Source organism: Grammomys surdaster, unplaced genomic scaffold (assembly GCF_004785775.1).
Source record: "Grammomys surdaster isolate TR1022 unplaced genomic scaffold, NIH_TR_1.0 362, whole genome shotgun sequence".
NCBI lineage: Eukaryota > Metazoa > Chordata > Mammalia > Rodentia > Muridae > Grammomys > Grammomys surdaster.
The window spans coordinates 774290-784451 of record NW_021604781.1 but is presented as its reverse complement, the minus strand read 5'-3'; the positions used below and the strand labels follow the sequence as shown (position 1 = coordinate 784451).

Sequence of the window (10162 nt, the reverse complement as noted above, 5' to 3'; positions counted from 1 at the left end):
GCGCCAGGATAAAAGAGTTGGTAGTCTTTTCTTTTTCTTATGGCCGTCCCCCCAGCCCCCCAACCCCCAAATCCATTTTGCGTAAAGTTCTTGGAGGCAGGGACCTAGGCTCTGGGGAATCACCATGGCAGCCTTTGCGTGGTCCCCAGACCCCCTTCACATTTCCAAACCCTTTGTAACCCACAGACGCTTTCCCTCTGACCCAAGCTACCTTATCAGTAGAGCATCCCAGCCAGGCTGGGGCTCAGTGGGGCGCACGGGGTGTGTCCCCCAGAACCCAGCACCCCACGGCGCGCAGAGGAGATCCTGGGGAAAATCTCTGGGGTGTTAAAGGAGCCACCTGGCTTTGCGCATTTGACTCAAAACAAAAAGCTCATAGGGCGACTGGGGTTTTGTTCTGGGTTTGCTTTTTTCTCAGCCGGTTCCCGTGGGGGTGGGGGAACCTGTTCCGCCAGCCTTTTCTGGTTCAGACTTCTTTCCTTAAAGGCACACTACCGGGTGCACACACACCTGCTCACACCTTCTTCTGCTTTATTCCCATGAGAGCTCCGGAGGTCCTGCCAAACCAGAACATAGTTAAGTACTGCTAAGGGTGCGACTCAGGGTGGGAGGCAGGGGGGAGTTGGGGGGGGAAGGAGAGCGGCAAACTTGCATCGGGCACCTGCTTTTGGAGACAGAAGTCTTTCGAATCGTCCCCAATAAAAGGGAACTGAGGTACCTGCTCTGTTGGGCACTGGGAGACGCGCACAGAGGGCGCGGTTAATAGGTTAGGTCTACATTTCAACCTGATCCTGAGCACCTCTCCCCACTCCACGCCCAGAGGGCTTGTGCGCTCAACTGTACAAAGATAGGGCTGTCCCACACACCTCCACCTGGGGCCACTCGTGGAAGAGAGCTGGCCTGCGGAATTTCCAAAGTGGCGATTGGTCCCTCTCCTTGGCCTCCACTCCTCTCCTTGTTGGAAACTTTGCTTAGGCAGGTGGTCCTACTTGTAGGAGCTGACTCTTTGGGATATCCAAAATTCAGCTGATTTCTCTGCTCAACCTACTCTATTTGAAACTCGAATAGCTGGAAAGCTCCAGTCTGGGAGACAGTAGAGAGGAAGCAAGCTAGCAGCGCACCTGCTTCCCCAGCATCCTGCCGACTCAGGGTCTAGTCTAGGGATGGGTCTAGCTTTGGGGATCCTTTTCCTAAAGTATGGATCTGCAGGGGTGAGGGGGCACAAAGGTCTCCAATGGTTGACTCTTCAGAGTTAAGGCCTTTCCCAGGGGGTCAGAAGCTAAAACATGCCACCACTGCCCAAGCCATCTAGCACATCTGGGGAAATGCCAGGAGAAGGAAAGGCTGGCAAGAAATTGAAAAAAATGAGTGGTTCCCCGGCCAGTGTCTAATCCTCTTGCAACGGGGTGGGGGGTAGGAGGCAGGTACACAACACACAACTCCACATTTCATTTCCTTCATTCTGGCTTTTGATACCCACCCCGGGGTGGGATAGAGAGTGTTTTTCTTTTTCTCCTCCTCCTCCTCCTCCTCCTCCTCCTCCTCCTCCTCCTCCTCCTCCTTCTCATCCTCTTTCTCATCCTCCTCCTCCTCCTTTTTTTGAGACAGGGTCTCACTATCTCCAACAGACTGGCCTTGAACTCTAAAGAGTCCCACCTGCTTCTGCCTCCTGAGTGCTAGAATGAAAGATATGATCCACCATGCCCAACTCGGATTTAACTTTTGCAATTTGCAAAACTAGATGTAATTAAGCCCTTTTCACAGATGGAGAGACAATGGCCCCTTGATATAATGTTTGCATCCAAGTAAGCCAAACAGCTCTTAAAGAAAAAGTAAGGTTGGTTTTTTGTTGTTGTTGTTGTTGTTGTTGTTGTTTTTAAACCTGGATTTTCCTGGTGTACTTGACACAGTTGGAGTCATTAGAGAGGAAGGAGTCTCAGTTAAGAAAAAGCCTCCAAGAGATCCAGCTGTAAGGCATTTTCTCAATTGGTGGCCAATCGGGGAGGACCCAGACCATTGTGGGTGGTGTATCCCTGGGCAGGTATCCTGAGTTCTATAAGAAAGCAGACTGAGTAACCCATGTGATGTTTGCTAGTAAGCAGCACCCCTCCATGGCCTCTGCATCAGCTCCTGCCTCCAGGTTCCTGCTCTGCTTGAGTTCCTGTCCTGACTTCCTCCAAAGATGGACTGTGATCTGGAAGTATAAGCCAAATAAACTCTTTCTGTAGGCACAATGTTTTTGTTTTTGTGCACTGTGTAAAGGTTGTCCTTCAATTGTTCAAATGCTGGTTTCTCTGCCCTCGTAACTTTGTTTTAATCCAGACATGGCATTGTAATGTTTATGTCAAGAATCTATCTCAAGTTTGTGTAAACAATTCTTACTATTTATTCTTTTTGTTTGTTTGTTTTGTTTTGTTTTGTTTTGTTTTGTTTTTTTGAGACAGGATTTCTCTGTGTAGCCCTGGCTGTCCTGGAACTCACTCCATAGACCAGGCTAGCCTCAAACTCTCGAACTCAGAAATCCGCCTGCTTCTGCCTTCCAAGTGCTGGGATTAAAAGCACGCGCCACCACCGCCTGCTCTTACTATTTATTCTTTGCCTTGCCAATAAATGCTGATTACCCAATGGCTGGGCAGAAGAAAGAATAGGGTGGAACTTCTGCCAGCCAGAGGTAAGGGTGGGGGGGGGGAGGAGAGAGAGAGAATGAGGCTCAGAGAGGAGTGAGGAGTTGTAAGACTTTCGGGTCTCGGTTTGAACTTAAATTTGAAAGAATCCCACTGTCCAGGAGGGGCACATTCCTTAGTCAGAAGACACTTGCTAAATTAACATTCAGAAGAAAAAGGGAGAGGCTGATTAACATTCCTCAAACCACAGAGGAGGGAACCCACCTGTGGATGAGGAAGGCCCAGAGCACACAGACACATTCCAGGACACTCATTGTCATAATCTGAGTCACCTAGAGACCCGACCTGAGAAGGTCAGCCTTTGTAGTTTCCCTAGTGAACTCTGTATAAAAACTGTTCCCAACTTTGGCTTGGGGTTCCTCTTGTCTGCATGTAGGGACCCCAGTGCACTGGTTAACATCTTATCATCAATAAACCTCATGTTATTGCATTGAATCCGGTCCGTGAATGTTTCTGGGGGAGTGTGTCCCCTGGTTTTGGACCTTAGAGTCCAACAGAGTGTGATGGGAATTGGAGCCATGAGGAGTCACCATGTAACCTTGACCACAAAGACTTCTGTACTGCCTGTTCCCAGGATGGTGATCATGCCTTTGCCTCAAAAAGATGTTTATAACCATCTCAAAACCATACCTTTGTTTCATAATGCTCTATAACTACCTGTGACTATGTTGTTATGACTACGTTGTTATGCCCACCTTCAACCATGTCTGTTTCAGGAAGGACTAAGTTGTTATGCTTACGTTCTGCTCCTGTAACCCCACCTATTTTGCCCTCCAAATCCTCCATTTGTAAACTCCCTACCCAAGCTATAAAAACCTCCTTACATCCAATGCTGACTTCTTGAACCCACCTTAGGGGCCGGCTGCCATTGTACCGGGAAAAAAAATGTGGTCTAATTAATTGCCTGCTTTAATTTGTCCGTGATGATTTGGTTCAATGGTCTTTCTTCTCCCATTTTTTGGGACTGCCCTTCCCACTCATGCTGGCTTGAAAAGCATCAGTTTCCTTTGGAAAACCATGGCTACTGTCTCTGGCTTCTCTTCCTCCTCCATGGCCTGCTTGAGTCCCAGTCTCCATACCACTGACTCACAAGAACCTGTAACTCCAGCTCCAGGGGATCCGATGCTTCTGGCTTCCACAGGCACTGGCACTCACGTGCACAGACCCCCACACATATACACAATTAAAAAAAAAAGATTTTATTTATTTCATGTATGTGAGTATACTATCGCTATCCTCAGACACACCAGAAGAGGGCACTGGATGCCATTACAGATGGTTGTGAGCCACCATATGGTTGCTGGGAATTGAACTCAGGGCCTCTGGAAGAGCAGTCAATGCTCTTTACCTCTGAGGCATCTCTCCTTCCCCACAATTTTGTTTTTATTTAAAAGGTAAAAAAATGAAGAATACTGAAGATAATTTATCTGAAAGGAAAAGGTTTATTTAGCCAACAGCTCTGGAGGCGACAGCCTGAGATGGGGGGACTCAGACCTTCTGGCTTCTGGTGCCCAAGCTATGTGTCAGGGTGAAAAATATGGCAGAGGAAACTACTCACCCCACAGCCAAGAAGCAAGAAGGAAGAATGAAGGCCAGGGTCCACAGTTCCTTTCTCAGGCATGTCTCCAGTGACCCAAGGAGCATGTAAAGGTGCCAGGACCTTCTAACAGTGCTATCCAGAGATCAACCTTTTGTCACTGGGCCCTGTGGAGGACATTTAAGATTTGATGCTTGAAAACAAGGAGGAGAGATCTTCTGTCCTCTCTTCCTAACTCTGCCACACGCCCAAGATCATCCCCAAGATGTTGCTTTCCTAACCTTTTCTCACTTCTCACTTGTGAATACAGACTGAACAGGCTTCCCCTCTGATCAGAGCTGGGGTACTCCCTCATTTGAGAATAAACACCCTGAATTATGGCAGGGACCACACCAGGTTGAGATGTTTGATTCCAGCACTGTGGGTTGGCCTGAGACAGGGACCACTCATGGGAAGAAGGGCTTGATTACAGGAGGCTCTGGCCCAACTACTAACAAGAACAATAAAGGCATTTTCCAAAGCAACTCTTCTGACCTTCCCTCTTTCCCCTGAGCAGTGCTGTGTCTGGTGTGCACAAGGAGAGGAGGAGAAGGGAAGGAAGCTGGGTGGAAGGAGCTAGACAATGTGAGACTGTCCCCAGTGTCTCAGTTGATTGTTACAGTCACAGTGATGACAGATCCTGATGGCTTCTCTGCCAAAATGATTCTCAAAGGTCCGCCTGCTTCACAGCGCTGTAGTCAAGGAACATGTCTTATAGTCATACGATTGCACCATGTCCTAACACATTCATCCCAGTTACACTACTGTCCTGTGTTCCTGCTTGCTTCAGATAACACTCTCACATCTGCACTGCCAAGCCCCAGGAAGAAGAACTGGTGGAAAGGTCTACCTAGCACAGCAATAAACGACAGAGATAGAGGATGCTATTTAGGTAGTGTAAGGATCTGAAGGAAGACCCCAGACTCAAATAGTATGCAAAAGCAAAGAGAGTTTATTCTACAGAAACATCCAGCATGTGGGGGTCAACCATTCTCCAAAATGGCAAACCCAGACAACGATACACACAGGTCTTCTTATAGGGAACTGAGAATACTCTCTAAAGGGATTAGGTAATCTATAATTTCATTGGTGAGTGCTAGGCGGTCAGTGGTCTGCATTCCTATGTCTTGATCATTTAAATCATAGGATGAGATAGGGCTGCCTAGCACAGATGGCCAATTCTGAGATATTTCCCCATTTTTGTGGTTATCCCCAGGCTGTTCTTTGGGAGGGGTTTTATGATCTTGTTCTGGGTTTTACAGTCTGTTCCTAGAGGTGGTGTCTTATGACCTAGTTTCTGGGACTTATTCCTGGAGCTGGTGCCTTATGGCCTTTTTTGAAATCAGGCCTGCTCCTTAAATGGAGACAAATGGGGTTTATAGTGTCCTTTCAGTAGGACAAGTGGCCATGGCTTCTGGGAAAGGAGGTGACATGTTAACTGGGAGCTAAGGGTAAGAAAAGGTGATCAGAAGGAAAGCCGGGAAGAAAGTTCTAGGCAGAGAGAACAACATGGGTTCTGGTTAGTTTTTTTGTCAACTTGGTACAAGCTAGCGTTTGGAAAAAGCATTTCTCATTTCACAGCTAAGAAAATGCATCCATCGGATTGGCTCATAGGCAAGGCTGTAGGGTGGTGGTGGTATTTTCTTAGTTGATGATTGATAAATGTGGGAGGGCCCAGCCCACTATGGGTGGTGCCATCCATAGGCGGGTGGTCCTAGGTTGTATAATAAAGCAAACTGACCATGCCATGAGGAGTAAGCCAGTAAGGAACATGTCTCCATGGTCTCTGCTTCCATTTCTTCATCTAGGTTCCTGCCTGTTTGCTTTCTTGCCTTGGCGTCCCTCTGCTATAAACTTCAGTTGAGACCCATGAGCCAAGTAAGCCCCTTCCACACCAAGGTGCTTCTGGTCATGGTGGTTTATCAAAGCAGTGGAAAAGCAAACTAAGACAAATGGGCAAAGATCTTGAGTGGAGACAGAGCTGGGAAACCAGTGTGGCTGGAGTGACACAAGGCAGATGGGGAGGGGGCTCTGAAGCAATGACCTCAGTAAGGGCTGGTAGGCAGGCTTGAGGATGCAAGAAGGAGTTTAGAATTCATCTGTAAGAAGCTAGTCAGGTTAAGAAAGGCACTACTGAACTACACCAGCATTTCTTGTTTGGTGTTTTTAAGACAGGGTTTCTCTGTGTAGCCCTGGCTGTCCTGGCACTCGCCCTATAGACCGGGCTGGCCTGGAACTCACAGAAATCTGACTCCCCGCCCCTCTAACTGCTGCTGCCCACCACCACCACCACCACCACCACTACCTGCAAGTCAATGTTTCTAAATCCCTCTGGTTTCTAGAAGCAAGGGTCTAATGAGGAGATTTTCCATATGCAGGATGGACACCCACTTTTCTGCCCCCCCCCTGCCTGGCAGTTAGCCCATCTGCCACTCCTGTTCTGTATGGGCAGTGTGGAGTTCCTCCTAGGGCTACTGCCAGGTTTCCTAATTCATCCCCTTCCCTGCTTGCCTTTCAGTTGCTCTGTCCACTACTCTGCCCCAGCACTGGCATGCCAGGGGCTCCAACCCAGAACTCCAGGACCACCTGTTAAACCCCAGTGAGACTGAGATAGCTAGAGACTTGGAAAAGTCTACATAAAGTTTTATGTGTATATGTATATGTGTGTATATATATATTACATACGTACATAGCAAATAATATACATACATGTATAATATACACATATACATACATTTGATATATAAACATATATAATATACACATACATATATATGTATATATACATATATATATGTATGTTATATATGTATATGTACATACATAACTTTATTTTTATGGATGACAGCTGCCCACAGTACCAAGCTTGGGCGTAGGTCTGGGGGATTAAAGAAATACTCAGACTTGGGTCATCCGTTGTGAGAGAATGTCAAAATTTTTACTGAGCAGGTTCAATATACAGACACCAAGCCAGGGAAGGAAAAATACAAACTCAGGAAAAACAGGAACTTAACTGGGGGGCAATAGGATGTCAAGTGTAAATTCCCTTCCTGGGGCACCATGCCTTAGTCAGGATGTTTTGATCCTAGAGGAACCGCATAATGTTTCTTAGTAGACAGAAGCATACAGAAAGTCTCAGCCAGGGCATAGCAGCCCTTCGGGGTCCTACAGGTCCCCCGCTTTTATATTATAGGTGAATAACATCTGTCTTAGGTCACCTTCCATCAATACCAATTACCTGTCATTGGGAATCCCTGCCAGCCTCAGGGCCCCTGTCTTAGGTAGGTAAGGGCTGCAAAAGGAGTTGCCCATCATTGACTAACTATTCTCAGTAAAGGCTGAGCCAAACCTGGGCAGAAGGGTTCTCTCGTGCCAGCAACATGAGCACCTGCTTAGTAACTGCCTGTGACTGGATTTGCTGTCTGTGAAAGTGGCAAAAAAATATAAATCCTGCTGTGGCTGCCCCAAAGGCTAGGACTCCCAAAGACAAGGACCTCTAGCCCATCCTTCAAGAAGCCTTCTGGCCAGTTTGAGTCCTGCTAGAAACTTCTCTCCATAGAGGCTGCACACAAGTAACATTAATATTAACATAAGGAAATTGTTGGTTTCTCAGAATTAGCAGCAGCTTTTCCAGTAGTCTTGTTGGTGGGAACTATGACTGGCCAGGTCGAGCTGCTTATCCCCATTGACATCAGAATGGGGGGGGGGGTTCTTCACAAGGCTCCAGTAGATCTCCACTTGGGCAAGGCTGCACACAACGTAGTGACAGGGCACACACAACGCTCAGGAATCCAAACAGGACTTTCAGCATCTTTAGGAAAAACACAAACAGAACCTCTCTGACTAACACAGAGTCAGGGACTTTCCATACATCTCATGACAATTCTTTCCATTTCACTAAGCCCAGTGCCTTCTGCACTCATTTCCAATGTCTATCTGCTGCAGACAATGCATCCTTATCCACTAATAAAAAATTTAAAATATATAAAATAAAGGATAATCTTGCATGAGGTAAGGTAATCTCCCCCTTTTTTGTTTTTTTCAAGATAATTTTTCAAAGTTAAACGTGCTTTTTCCACTATAGCCTGGCCTTTAATAGCTGAGTCATATCTCCAGCTCTGAGTTACTAGTTAAACCAAATTTCTATTATCAAAGTTGAATTTTTAATCATACCCAATAAACACTTTTTTTAACATAAAACAATGAAACAAAAACAGACAATTAACAGATTGGCGCACCAAGGACAGACAATAGGCAGAGAAGGCAGAACTAAGGATTTCTCCAGTAGGAGCCAGAGAGAAAGCAGGACGTATCCCAGGACGGCTCTGAACCGCGGTATAAGGATGGAAACATGATGGGCAGAATTTTTGCTGCATTGTTACTGATTAAACTCATGATATACTCATTATTCCAGTTATAGAGTGCCCACTCTGACACCTGGAAGTGAGGGCTAGAAACACATTTGGCTGACTGTTGGAAGAGAGGCTCCATAATCTTCACAAATTCTGATGGTTCAATTACATCTAATTCATATAAGAACATTACTTCTTTTGGACTGTGAGTCTTTGGCCAGTATTTGAGAAGTGCCATTACCACTGGTTCAGTGAGGGTGCTGTTCTTCTCTAAAAACTGCATGACACAGTACACCAGCTTGGGATGGTAGACACACAGGGACTTCACTTTGTATAAGGGCAGCAACACCTTCAACAGGAAAATCTTGTGCTCTTCCTTTAATGGTAAGGCAAATTCATTAATTATACTTCTCAGGATCTCCAGTAATTCTGCTATGTCACTGTGGTGCTCTGTCTCATAGATAAACCTATAAAATATATTATTGATCTGTTTCCTGATGTAAGCACGCAGGCCTAAGAACTTCACATAGATTCTGTGCTGGGTCATTTTTAGAAAATCTCTCTCCCAAAGATTCTCACTGTCAAAGAGTTCTAGAAGCTGCAATAGAAACTTCTGATCAATATATTTCTTTGCTATATTGGTCTGGAAATCTGGAAACTCTAAAAATCTTAAGAAAAATTCAGAAGCTACGGATGAGGCCAGGCTGCTTCTAACGTTGGTTCATCTCCTCCTGGGTCGAATTCTGCTCCCGTAGGATTGGAGGAGGGTAGCAAGGTTCGAAACATATTAACTGCAAACATGTGGACAGCTTTGGGGTAAATGGGCTCTGTGATCGCATTCTGGTTCTGGGTGATATACTCCACCATCTCACTTAGCACAGCTTGCTTTACTGCTTTCCAATTCAGGTCACTCAGTGGATCAGAAACAAAGTCAAAGAGGACACAGCACTGACATAGCTTCTGGATGAAAAGCTTCTCTTGACCCGCAGGAGGAACATTTTGTAAAGATGGGAATTTTTGCAGTTCTCTATTATTGCTGGCATTAAACAGTGAAGGGTTCTTCCATTTGTCTTTCTTCACAGGGACTACAATTGGCTGAGGGACTGGTACTTTATTTTAGTAGGTGTCGAAGACTGGACAGCTCCGAGGCTGTTTTTCCTGCTGGCTATCTCTACTTCTGCTTTATCTTGTCCTTCTTTTGAACCTTTTCCACTTTTCACTAGTTTTGGTTGTTCTTTCTCTTTCTTGTTTTTATTTGGCATGGCTGGTGTGGACTGCGGCCTCCACAGATCCTGCAGCTGCCCGCCACCACTGCTGTAGCAGCAGCAGAAATGCCCCCAGCTCAGCCATCATGCCATCCCGGTTGCCACCGCCACTCCCGGGGGACTGAGTACCTTGTCCACTCTCACTTCCCTTTTTCCAGGCTCCCCTTCCAATTTTTTGACCTTGCATTTCTTCAATTTTTCCTTTTCTAAAATTTCTCCCTCATCCTCAGAACTGGAGCTATTCTCCACCTCATGAAAGGATTTCTTAGCTGCATCATCCTGTGC

The 10162-nt window shown here is 46.2% G+C and overlaps 1 pseudogene; it reads right to left on the bottom strand.

Moving 5' to 3' along the window:
* LOC114631419 overlaps positions 1-9874 on the bottom strand; it is a 15178-nt pseudogene extending 5304 nt beyond the window's left edge.
* Positions 9875-10162: the final 288 nt, after the last annotated feature.